This window comes from Rana temporaria, chromosome 10, assembly GCF_905171775.1.
Source record: "Rana temporaria chromosome 10, aRanTem1.1, whole genome shotgun sequence".
NCBI classification, from domain to species: domain Eukaryota; kingdom Metazoa; phylum Chordata; class Amphibia; order Anura; family Ranidae; genus Rana; species Rana temporaria.
Genome location: NC_053498.1, coordinates 126372582 through 126386182, shown reverse-complemented (window position 1 = coordinate 126386182; position 13601 = coordinate 126372582). Strand labels below are relative to the sequence as shown.

The 13601-nt window shown below is 46.7% G+C and overlaps 1 protein-coding gene and 1 long non-coding RNA gene across 2 annotated transcripts in view; one reads left to right on the top strand and one right to left on the bottom strand.

The window, feature by feature from the left end:
* Positions 1-12154, bottom strand: part of TMEM45B (transmembrane protein 45B) — a 35738-nt gene extending 23584 nt beyond the window's left edge. The window contains exon 1 of the mRNA XM_040326224.1: positions 12053-12154. The gene's annotated coding sequence lies outside the window, so the exon portion shown is untranslated. The remainder of the gene's footprint in view (positions 1-12052) is intronic.
* The window catches only part of LOC120915590, a 59308-nt gene continuing 53813 nt past the window's right edge, over positions 8107-13601 (top strand). The window contains exon 1 of the long non-coding RNA XR_005743895.1: positions 8107-8382. This is a non-coding gene — a long non-coding RNA (uncharacterized LOC120915590). The remainder of the gene's footprint in view (positions 8383-13601) is intronic.

Below are 13601 nucleotides of genomic sequence, written 5' to 3'. Positions count from 1 at the left end.
AAAAAAAAAAAACTTAGTCCTACGGCGGTGACTGGAAGCTGTCGTTTTGCTGCTCTGCCTTGCCAGAGTGAAGAATAGTAAAGGTTGGTACACTGATGTCCCAGCCCAGCTGGCCCAATGTATTTTACAGCCTAAATAAATAAAGGGAAGTTTATATGTATGAAGGGGAAAAAATATATATAATTAATTATTAAAAAAAAAAAAAAAAAAAAAGAATAATAATATAACTTTCTAATACTTAATAAATAAGTAAAATTCATTGGGGGGGGGGGGGGGGGCATATTTAACGCCCTTTCTCTCCTCTCCCTATTTTTTCTGGGCTGTCTCTCTTCTATCTTCTCATGGGGGTCACTGCCCTCGCAGACCACCATTAACTACTAGGTATAGAGGCCGTCCAGTAGGTGGTAAGTAGAGAAGAGACAAAAGAGAGCCTGACCACCAACGCTACTTTTTGGTAGCCCCATCGGGTCACAAGACGCAAGTTCACGGCAGACGGAGATCAAGCCATGCCTCCGGCAGGTCACGCAGAAGTCGCTCAAGGTCGCCTCTCGCTATCATCACTCATAGCATAGCCGTTTGCGTCACAGCCGCTCCCGTCATAGTCGGTTTCACCGCAGACGATCACCTTCATCCCACCATGAACGGAGCTATTATACCCGCCCCATGGCAAACGCTTGCTGAGTATGCGGGGCTCCAGTCTTGCCAGATAATCGGCTTACCGCCTTTGCTTCAACAAAGCAACCAAGGAGAAGGAATGGGATGCCAGAGGGGCTTCACCGGCCGTTACGCTCAGGCTTCAGAGACCCTCTCGGAGATAGAGGGGCGCCAGCCCGCGTCCAGCTCCCGCTTCTGTCACAACGCGCCTACGGCTGATTCATTTTTTGCAACTCGCTAGGCACGTTATCCTAACGATTGAGGACGCAGTTACCTTCCGGGACGTACTCGGTCGTAAAATCGATCTAGAGCTGAGGGAAGCTTACTCCACAGCAGGAGGTGTTTGTAGGCCGGCTATCACCACGGCTGTAGTAGCTAAAGCCATCACTACAGGGGCGGCTAACGTTGAGAAGTCCATTCCAGAAGGGGCCGACCAGGAGAAAGTAATTTTTTCCCTGCAGAAAATAAAGTTGGCAGTTGACAGGAGCCTCAGTCGGGACGCAGCATCAGGATCGAACTGGTGCAAATTCCATATGTCGGCTCAGATGTTTGGCGCAAAGCTGGGCTCAGCCATCTCCAAGTACCGGAGGAACATCTGGGCTAATTCCCTCCGATAGGAGACCGAAGCCCCAGAGGGGCCCCATTTACAGGTGTAATCTTCCTGACAAGTACAGGGATGTAGGATCCTACCGTCCCGACAGAAAGCTCTAGAGGGACCAGAGGAATACTCGACCCTCCTTCTCGAGGGTACAGAAAGCCAAGGCCATCACATCTGGGGAACAGCAGAAGTCCCTTTGAGGGTTCGCCCGCCCACCTAATCAGGTGGGCGCCAGGCTCAAGGGATTCATTCAAATATGATCAAGTCATATAATAGATCCATGGACACTGTCCACTACCAAGACCGGTCACAGACGGAGGTTCAGGGGCACATTGCCGGAGAACACATTCCAGCCTACCAGAGTACCGTCTTCCCCAGACAAAAGAAGGTTACCTCTACAATATGTAACAGAACTGTCACAAAGGGGGCAATAATAGAAGTACCCCCGCACCAAAGGGGAGGGAGTTTTATTCCTCCTTATTTCAAAAAAAAAAAGAAAAGGAAACAGGGGACCTGCGTCCAGTCCTGGACCTAGGTAGGCTCAACAAGAAGATCAAAATGGAAGGTGGAAAGCCTTCACATCCCGATTCATCCCGCCTTCCAGGAGTTCCTTTGGTTCTCTATTAATCAGTCTCATTTCCATTTTCGGTGCCTCCCATTCGGCATCTCCTTGGCACTCAGAACATTCCCCAAAGTTCTCTTACCCCTGATTGCACTTCTCAGGGAGAAGGGGTTGCGGGTGCATCATTATTTGGATGACATCCTGCTCCTGGCGGAAAATCAAGGGACACTGACTAAGTCATCATTGGAAGATATTGCTCACGGTCCTGCAGGACTTCGGTTGGCTAGTCAACTTGGAAAGAAAAGGGGGGCAGTCCCCAGCCCAGCGTAAACCATGGTTTTCTAGGAGCAGAATTGACTACCAGGCTGAACCAGGTACAATTCCCTCAAGAGAGGCTGAAGCCCTTAGGACAGAAGATGCAGAATCTGCTATCATCCAGACGCCTACAGGCCAGAACCTTCCTCAGTATTTTGGGGTCCATGTCTGTGACCATACCCGTAGTACAGTGGTCCCATTGGCAGGCGGGTCTTACAAGACTCCTTTTTAAGGCAGTGGAGTGAAACGTCAATGCTCCAGACCATTTACATTCCCAGTTGGGTAAAGCAATCAGTGTGGCAGCGGACGCATCCGTCCAACCTCGGAATGTTCAGACCGATAGTTCCCCCAAGTCCAGAAGCAGCAGCATCGGATGCCAGCCAGCAGGAATGGAGAGCACATTATCCGGACCAGGTAGCTCAAGGCCAGTGGCACTTTCGAACCCAGGGCATAGGGTCAAATATTTTAAAGCTCAGGGCAGCCTCTCAAGTCCTCAGGACCTTTGCGACTCTTCTAAGAGGAGAGGAGTGTCCTTATCAGGATGGACAACTAGGTGACGGTGCCATATATCTAGAGACAGGGAGGCACCAGGAGTCGGACGCTTCTGGAGGAAGTTCGCCCCATGTTGTAGTGGGCACAAGTGCACCTGCTAGATCTGAGGGCAGTGTATGTCTCGGCAGCACAGAATTTGTTGGCCGACTACCTAAGCTGAGAGACACTTTAAGCATTGAGTGGTCCCTGAACCAACAGGTACTCTCCATCATTACGAAAGTTGGGGAGTACCAGAAATCGACCTAGCGGCCACGCCGGAAGACTTCAAGTTCCGGGGGTTCCGGTCCAGAGCCCACTTTCCACTAGTGGAAGGAGCAGAATGCCTAGTCCACCCATGGAACTTCGAGCTGGGGTACATTTTCCCTCCAGCTCCTCTAATCACGAGACCCCTGTCCCGACTTCGGAGGTCCTCAGCAATGGTTTTGCAGTAATTCCGTTCCGGCCAAGGAGGCCATGGGTTACGACCCTGCTACAACTCAGTACGCAGCCGCCAATTCATCTTCCAGTAACCAGGGATCTCCTATATCAAGGGCAATTCCTCCATCTAGTCCAGAGAAGCTGCATCTGGCAGCCTGGAAGTTGAGGAGGATAGGTTAAGGGGGCAAGGATGCTCTCGGGGAATAAGATCGGCCCTAATGCAAGCTCAAGAGAACTCCACTAATGTCACCTACACTAGGATCGGGGAGAGGTTCGTGTCGATGTCGCAGGAAGAGATTGGAATCCTATCTCACAGAACCATCTCAAATTCTTGAATTTCTCCAGTCAGGACTTAACAAGGGCTGAGCTCGGGTACCCTGAGGGTGCAATTATCCGCCCGTTCAGCCAAAACGGGTGCTAGTTGGGTTCTTCATCCTCTGGTCACTCAATTCCTCAGAGCCTACGTAAAGATCAGGCACCTGAGAGGACAGTCTTTCCAACATGGGACCTACCAGAGGTACTCGAGGCCCTGTCCAATGCACCCTTTTCCGTTCAACTTAATCTCACTGTGGAACCCGACTCTGAAGATGGCTTTCCTTACCTCAGCTAGAGGGGTGTCGGAGAATCAAACCCTTCGGCTACGGATCCCTATTTAATGTTCTTCCTGGCAGAGTGGTACTGAAGCCTTCAGACCAATTTAGTCCAGAGGTAGCTTCCTCCTTTCATCATATCCAGGACATCGTTCTTCCATCTTTTTCTAATGGGAGGGGTGAGACCCATGCCTTGAATGTCAAGTCTACCATCTCCAGCTACCTCACAGCTACATCTCACCTGAGGAGGAAGGATTCTCTCCTGATTATCCCACACGGGAACAGACTAGGTCAGGCAGCTACCTCCCATACCATTTCCTCTGGCTTAGTTAAAGCTATCAGGGAGACCTATTCCATCCAGAAACTTACGGCTCCGGAGGGCATTAGGGCTCATTCGATAGAGGCAGTGGCCACTTCATGGGCAGCATATTGCGGATTTCACCAGAGACCATATGCAGAGCAACAACTTGGTCTTCCCGACACACCTTCATTTCTCACTACAGAGTGAATTCTGCTCACCTGGATACTGCCGACTTCGGCAGATCTGTTGTTGGAACCAATTTCTCAGCGCTATAAAGAATAAATATTACTGTTTTCTTGCACCCTCCCGACTGGCGAGTTATTTCCCAGTGTGTGTGCTGCCATGAATGCGTCAGGAAAACGGAAAATTGTATACTCACCTTTCCGTAATTTTCCTTTCCTGACGCATCTTCATGGCAGCACACAGATGCCCACCCAACTGTTTTGTTTAGTGATGATATATACAGAGAATGGTGCAGGGCGTCTCCCCTTCAAATTTATAGCTAACCAATCCTGTCAGGTTGTGGAGGCGGAGTCACAACCCAGTGTGTGTGCTGCCATGAAGATGCGTCAGGAAAGGAAAATTACGGAAAGGTGAGTATACAATTTTCCGTTATGCAATCAGCAGCAGCCCATTTAAACAAATGGAGGGCTGACAGATGCCGCTGATCACATGTAGTCTCACACAGATCGATTAGCTGTGGTTTGGGACAGATGTCCGAGCCTGGAAGCAGTCAGCTGCTGATCAAATAACCCAGTCATTCCAGCAGCAAGAACCTGCAGGTTCTTTCTGATGGAATCCAGTGGTCACAACAAACTTGCCAGGTGAAAGGGCCCTAAGCTTACTCTATTAAATAATCTTATAGGGCAGTATTATAGAACATTGCCATGGATGCCTAAAATGTGACATCCAAGTCCTCTGGGCAATTGAACCAAATACAGGACTTGGGGATATCCTGTCCAAAAATTCTGATGTCCTGGTTGCATAAAGAAAATTAGGCCCCTTTCACACTAGGCGCGGTGGCGGTATAGCACCGCTAAAAATAGCGGCACTATACCGTTGGAATTGCAGCGGGATTCGGCCGCTAGCGGTGCAGTATTAACTACCGCTAGCGGCTGATAAAGGGTTAATATCGCCCGCAATGTGCCTCTGCAGAGGCGCATTGCGGGCTGTATTACCGCGGTTTCCCATTGTTTAAAATGTAAAGAGCGGTGAAGGAGCGGTATACATACCGCTCCTCTCACCGCTCCAAAGATGCTGCTTGCAGAAGATTTTTTTCTCCCCAGCCAGCCCATCGCCTCAGTGTGAAAGCCCTCCGGCTTGCTGGGCAGGTTGTATAGCAGGTGGTATAGCAGCGCTATTGTTAGCGCTGTACCGCCTGAAAAACTCCTCAGTGTGAAAGGGGTCTTAGAAAATCCCTGCAGTCAGAGAGGATTTTTTTTTTTTACTGGAAATCTAGTCTCTGAAATCTCATATAATTTTTAACGTAATTCTATGTCAAAAACAATTTTCAGCCTTTTTAAACCAGGATCTTTCATCTCAATAATATCTGTTGATCCTGCCAGTAAGGTCCTTGTTCAGGCATTTCCTGCTATAGGGTGACAACACTGTCCTGGTCTCCCAACTGTTCCCCTGTGTTGTCACTGTCGCCCTGTCACGGGTGTGCCTCAGATGGAGACTACAGGTGCCAATATCAACACACAATATGCAGGCATTGTCCACTGTTGTCATTAGGGATGAGCTAAGGCGTGTTTGAATCCTAGTCCAAATCCACCATGAAGCTGTCACTATACTGGATCAATCATCATGTGGCCGAGGCATTCCCCACTCCACAACCGCATGCATACACACCCCTTGTCAGGGGCGGACTGACCATTGGGACTGTCGGACACTGCCCGAGGGCCCCATGCCACTAGGGGGCCCCATCAGGGTTGCCAGGCTCAATAAAACCAGGGACAGTATGTCAAAATCTGTTTTTTTTTTTACATCTGTCCCTGATATGTCCAAAACCGACATGCTTTTGATGTGAAAATCCTGAGATTTTAGCTGCCCTGCCTATGCAATGCCTCCTGGCATGGTGGCCATCTGTAAGCCCGGGGGGTCCCATAATCTTCTATTGCCCGGGGGCCCCATGAGTTGTCAGTCCACCCCTGCCCCTTGTATACATATGGCTGTGGGAATGCCCAGACCATTATGATTGGCCCAGTACAATGACAATGTAATGGTGGGCTTGGATTTTAAGATTTTAACATTCCTCAGCACATCCATAGTGGTCACCATCATGAAACTCACCATAAGAAAAGCCATGCAGCCAATACTGGAACGCAGGTGGACAAGTGTCTGCAAAGAGGCTACAGGAGATCAGCAGCACTAAGGTAAAAAAGGTGGAATGAGGTTGGTGAGGAGTAGGGATGAGCTCCAGCGTGTTCGCACACTCCACGTGCAGAGCCCGCCAGTAAGGCTGCACGGAGCTGCGCTAATCACAGGCAGGGAGACATTGTCCCGATGCTCGGCTGCAGAGATCAGGAAATGTCTCCCTGCCTGTGGTTAGCGCAGCACCATGCAGACTTCCTGGCGGGCTCTAAACGTGGAGTGTGTGAACATTGAAGAAATAAAAAACAAAACGCTAATAGGCGCTAAAAAAAATGCTATTGCAAAAACATTGAAAAATGATGAAAAAGGTTGAAAAACTCACTGCAGAGCTACTGGAGTTTTTATAATGTTATTTTATATATATATATGGTATATAAAGCGTTATTTTAATGTCCAGTGTGCACGAGGCCTGAAACATGATTGGTTGATTTACTAACACTGAAGAGTGAAAAATGTGGTGCAGCTGTGCATGATAGCCAATCAGCTTCCAACTTCAACTTGTTCAATTAAGGCCCCATGCACACGAGACGCTGGTAAACGCGTGTTCAGAGGCAGTTGGACAGCTTTTTTAACTGCCCCTGAACACATTCAATGTTATCCTATGTGTCCATGCACACAGTCACGTTTTTCGGCAGTTGTGTTTATCCTCGTTTTTCCAGAAGCCAAAAAATGGGTTCACACCAAAAGTGTTCCACGTTTCAGACGCAAAACGCTGCTAAACACGGCAAAACACGGTACCAGCGTTTTGCCGCGATTTCGTTTATAGGCTTTTTTAAAGGTGACCTATTTTTTACATTAGAAATCTCAAAAATGATGGCAAATGATGAAAAACCATTAAAAAATTTTTTTATTGCTTGCATTGCATTGTGGACAACCCACAACTTGTGGCAGGTGACGTGACAAGTGGACAATTCACAACTTGTGGCAGGTGACGTGGCAAGTGGACAATCCGCAGCTTGTGGCAGGTGATGTGGCAAGTGACACGCAAAATACAAGTACACTTCTGCTCTCTCAGCTGCTACTCACTCTGGTCTCACAAAATGGCTGAAATGGTTAAATAATACTGTTTTTGGGAGGGTCTTATGATGTTTCTTAACTAAACGCTTATAAACGCAAACGCGGTAAAACGCCGCGAAATTCGTGGCAAAACGGGCATTTTTAAATGCCGGTTTTAGCCTTTAAAAACATGTGTTTAGCAGAGTTTGCACCGGCGTCCCGTATGCATGGGGCCTAAGCTTTGACAAAAAAAACATAGAGGCTAATTCGCTTCAGGCTGGGCTCACAATAGTGCGAATTGGGTTTGGGTTTCCCTGTATTCAATTTGCATGTCAGGAGATTGTGCCTGTTCATACATCTCCGGAGCGTAGAGTTGCCACCTCATTCCTTTAAAACAGAACACATATGAATTACACAGGTTCTGAGGCTAATTTAATGCAAATAAGGCACCAAGTGAGTTTAATTACCTCCTTAATCAGCCACAGAACCTGTGTAATTAATATGTGTTCTGTTTTAGAGGGATGAGTTGGCAACTCTACCAGAGCGGCTCTGGTGCGTATTGCACAGGAGCACTCCTGTGTGTCTTCTGGTCCATTTCAGCCCAAATGTTGTGCTGAAATCAGACCTAAAATGGTGAATGGGGACGCACCGGACCCCCTGCTGGGAGCCACTCTGTCCCTCAGTGTAAACCCAGCCTCAATGCAGAGATGCACCAGATTTTGCACTCTCCAGTTCTAATAAATAAACCTCACAGAGCAAACCTAATGTCTTCCAGTTGGGTTTACATCTCCTTTTAAAGCTGCTGCGCATACAATTATTTAATTTAATTGGGTGTCAGTGGGTGATGTTAGTTGTGGATGAGCTAGAAACGAATCAGTCAGGTAATTGCGTAGATAAAGACACCTGTAGGTGTGATGTCTAATTGATTACATCAATGCAGTGGGGAGGATTAGCTGTCCCTGCAGTCTCCAGGTTCCCATGGCGTGTGAAGCTCTGCAGTGACAACAGTACCTGTGTGTGCCTGGTACGTTCTCAACTGTCTTTAAGAGCATAATTGTTACGGGATGTGATTTGTATGTTTGTGTACATAGCACTAACCCTGACTAAGCAGCTCAGTTAGCTCATATCTGACATAGAGGGGGCAATTCAAAGTGTACAAATACCTTTCCCAGTGTGCAGCAAACAGAAATAAAATTGTGTTTTTATTAAAAAGACTTTTAGCTACATACATTTATCATTTTTAAGCACATAGCAGTTTGTTACCATCAGGAGGAAACCCAATACCTTTTGCTGCAACGCAGTAATGCATGTAAACTCATTTCATAAGAGTTAGTGCATTGCAGTGCTATTTTAGCATCCTAATGCAGCATACACACGATCGGAAGTTCCAACAAGAAAAACTTGGATTTTTTTCTGACGAAATGTTGGCTCAAACTTGTGTTGCATACACACGGTCACACAAATCTTGTCGAAAATTGACAGGGACAGAGAAGACGTTAAGGGCCCTTTCACACGGGCGGATCAGTAATGATCCGCTCTGTGTGCCCTATAAAAGCTCTGCGGGGATCATCCGTAAAATCCCCGCTGAGCTGGCAGCTGACAGGGCGGTCCCCGCACACTGTGCAGGGACCGCCCTGTCTTTCCTCCGCTCTCCCCTATGGGGGATCGGATGAACACGGACCGTATGTCCGTGTTCACCCGATCCGATCTGGCAGACGGAAGAAAAATAGAATTTTCTTCCGTCCGCAAATGCGGATCTTTGCAGAGGCGGACAATTACGGGTGTCAGCGGATGTTCATCCACTGACACCCGTAATCACATAGGGACCCATGTATGTCCCGTTTTCATCCGCAACGGACGGATGAAAATGCGGACATACGGTCCGTACGTGTGAAAGGGCCCTAAGGATGAGCTCCAGCTTGTTCGCATAGTACATATGCAGAGCCTGCCAGGAAGTCTGCACGGCCCTGCGCTAATCACAGCCAGGGAGACATTGTCCCGATGCTCAGCTGCAGAGATCGGGAAATGTCTCCCTGGCTGTGATTAGCGCAGCGCCGTGCAGACTTCCTGGCGGGCTCTGCACATGTGCTATGCGAACACGCCGGAGCTCATCCTTAGAAGACGTACGACGAGCCGAAATCAATGAAGTTCAATAGGCAGTTCAGCTCTTCTGCTTGATTCTGAGCATGCGTTTTTTTTCTGCGGCGGAATTGCGTACAGAGCGGATTTTCTGATAGTAACTTTTTCCGTTGGAAAAATAGAAAACCTGCTTTCAATCTTTTGTTGACGGAAATTCCCACTGCAAAAAGTCAGATGGAGCATACACACGGTCAGAATTTCCGACCAAAAGCTCACATTGCCTTTTTCTTGTCGGAATTTCCGATCCTGTGTAAGGGGCATAAGACAATGCAGCTTCAATACTGATGCATTGCAGCACACAACTCACAGGAATGTATTACTATGATTCGCAGTGCGCTGTGTTGCCAAAAATGGTGCATGTCCTTCTTTTTTTTTTTTTTTTTGATACACTACCAACCCATTTATTTGAGCTGCCATAATGCATTGCATGTGATGTGCAAAATATGCCTGTTAGTGCACTAGGATGCCAAAGTCTAAATGGGTCCCAAAAAAGAAAACATTTGTGTAGAATAAACACTAAAGTAAATAACTGGATAATAATAGGTAAAATAGGACAATTAAAGAGGTGCCATTCCTTAGACTCTGACACATACAGTAAATCCTAGCTTTCCTTTATATGCTTTGCCAAGCCTTGGATTAAGGTAGCCCATTCATCTTTATTTATTTTTTCCTTTCGTTGTGGTGCATTGATAAGTTGTTCTAAAAGGTGCAGTAACATGCATTAGCACACCGCAGCAAATTGCTTTAAGTGTGAATGGGCTCATAAGATCTGATTATCTTCTACACTGCCTGAAAGTGACAGATGTAAATCAAGAGCACGCATTACAGAAAATGTATCAGGTCTGACATACTTCTATATTTCCATAGCACAATCTGGTTTTTATCAAGCCTTTTAATCTCAGACTGCTGAGGCTGTCGCCAACTGACAGTGACACAAACATGTTTTCGATTACTATACACAAACACAGCATCAGATACAATGCAACAAAACCGCTTCCAATTTCAAGCTACCTGATTGCACATCCTTCTGAGCTCTCATCTTGTGGTTTGGGTACTCCTAGCCTATTGTCATTAACAATGCAAGCCTCACTCCCAGCCGCTGCATGCAATGACATCGCCTCACCCAAAACTGACTACTAGTGTTGGGCAGAATGGAGTCATCACACAGTTTCACACACTGGATGAGGATTCTGGTTTAAAGATTCCAGTGCCCACAGTTGCTGGTGGGCATTCAATCCAAGGTGCAGCACTACAAGGCAATCAAACTCTTTTCCATTGTGTTCTACAAAATGACCCATCGCTTTTGCTGAAAATAAACAGATACGAATAAAAACTGCACAGGAACGACAATGAAAGGTTGAACTTGATTGGTGGCTATGGGTCTAATACAAACAGTTCATATTAAAGCGGAGCTCCACCCTAAAGTGGAACTCCCGCTGATCGGAACCCTCCCCCCCCTCCGGTGTCACATTTGACACCTTTCAGGGAGGAGGGGGGTGCAGATACCTGTCTAAAGACAGGTATTTGCACCCACTTCCGGCCACACAGTCTACGTCGCATGTGCCGTAGGGAACCGGGCAGTGAAGCCGGAGCGCTTCACTTCCTGGTTCCCTCACTGAGGATGGCGGGGGGGCTGCTGCGGATGGCGCTGGACTCCAGGACAGGTAAGTGTACCAGTGCACAAAACACAGTCCATAAACACATGGATGAGCGAGTTTGGGGTGGAGGAAAATGACTGGCCTGTACAGAGTCCAGTCCTCAACCTGATAGAACACCTTTGGGATGACTTGGAGTGGAGACTGCAAGCCAGGCCTTCTCTTCCAACATCAGTGCCTGACCTCGCATATGCGCTTCTGAAATACTTAGTCAAACATTCCCATAGACACACTCCTAAACCTTGTCCACAGCCTTCCCAGAAGAGTTGAAGAGAGGAGGTGAAAGAAGAGAGGAACAGCAGAAAGAGGAGAAAGGAAGAGAGAGAAGAAAGAAGAGTGGAAAGAGAAGGTAGAAAAATGAGGGAGAGATAAGGGAAAAAGGAGAGAGCAAGAGAGGAGGAGAGAGGGAGAGATGAAGAAAGAAAACAAACAAAACAAAAAAAACACAACCCAAGAGTGACAAATAGCATGAAAGCTAAGAGAGAGAATAGAGAGAGAAGACAGAGAGAAAAGAGCACGGGGGGGGGGACGACAAAAAAAAAGTGCACACACATCAAACAGATCGTGGTATGTTCACGTGGCTGTAAATACAATTTTTCCACCTAAATAAAATAATGTCATTTTGGAGGGTAGGGAGGAGGCATAGTGCCTATTATAAATTCTAATCCAAAAACTGCAAGCTGTGAACTACAACTCCCAGCTTTTTGCAGCAATTCATACATACTACAACTTTCAAATTCCTTATGCTTTCTCTGCACTGTAGTGATTTTATCAATTTTTACAAGTAAATGTAAACTTTTAGTACATTTTGTTGGCGTGATAAATGTAGATGTGTGGTGTCCCCAGGCAGATAGCTGGAAGAAGCCCCCATAATTAAAGTGATAAGGTTTCAGCTCTCACCTGTCTGCTGTCTTCTGGGCTGTGAACATGGAGATGTGGAACAGGTGTACACGCTCTACACACACCTCATCTCAGGCTGGGAGGTGTGTGTTCCTGCGCTGCGCGACCTTTGCACATAATGACATAGGTGCGATAGAACCAGTTCTGACAGTGTTGTAGCCATTATCACCACCTGACCAGTTTCTTCTTATTCGACAGCATTCCCCAGACAATGTTCATTGCATAACTTGAATGACTAGTTTGTTTTCTCTGTTTTTAGAAATAAAGGCTGAACATCAAGCTGCCATAAAGGCTTGTAGACACAAAAAACAAAATTAGGCTCCAATCCTTTCAAATCGTGGTGCAGGTCTGGAACGTGAATTGCGGGAAGCCTGTCTCCCATAAAAAGTTCAGGAGCTACTTTTGGGTGACATGCTTCCCACTATGCGTGTTGCCACGATTGCAGCGCGATTTATCACGTAACAATCGATGCAGACCCGTGCCGCGATTTGAGGTGTCATTCAAATGAGTGGCCTCTCAAATGCAAGTCTTGCAATTTGCGATTCACACATCAGCGCTTTCAAATCGCGAGCATATTCGTGGCAAATATGCTCATGATTCAAAATGCTGAAGTGTGAATGTAGCCTCAAGCCGCGTACACACGATCGGAACTTTCCGACAACAAAACCGCAGATTTTTTTGCGACGGAATTTCTATCAAACTTGGCTTGCATACACACGGTCACACAAATGTTGTCTGAAATTGTGGACGTCAAGAACGCGGCGACGTACAACAAAAAATTAAGTTCAATGCTTCCAAGAATGCATCGACTTGATTCCGAGCATGCGTAGGGTTTTTGTGCGTCGGAATTGCATCGACCAGAATTTCCGATGAGAACTTTTTTGGTCGGAAAAATTGAGAACCAGCTCTCAAATTTTTGTGGTAGGACAGGAAATGTCCGATGGAGTGTGCACACGGTCTGAATATCCAATGAAATGCTCACATCGAACATTTGTTGTCGGAAATTCTGACCGTGTGTACGCGGCATAAGAGTCTGAGTTTTATATGTACAGGCTATGAAAAAGAGTTATAGACATTCCTCAGGACCTGAACACCTTACACAGATCCTAGGGGGTCTCTTCATTGCATATTGATAGAACTAAAACTTTTTTGGTGATCTCAAATTTGGAGATCTCCATTTACTTCTTGTACTTGTGACACAGCAGCACAAACATTAAGGGGCATAAGAGACACCATAGACACCTAGTAAAGCTTTGCCTTCCCATAGTAAGGCTAACATTCCTTTACTGGAAAATGTGTTTTTGTTGCTTTTTACTTTTTGGAGAGATGTCATGTTACTTTTTGTCTCTCTGGAACATTGTCACCATATCAGGAAGGGAGTTGAAATATCCCAAATGGGGACAGACAATAAAAACCTAAGATGTTGTAACACTTTGTACCCAGATGTTCCCATAGATATGTAGCAAGGTCTTGGGCCTCCTTTGGTCTAATAAGAACCTCCAGGGCTAGAGATAGCTGACATCCTTATGTATGTAGTGGGTTGTGAGGC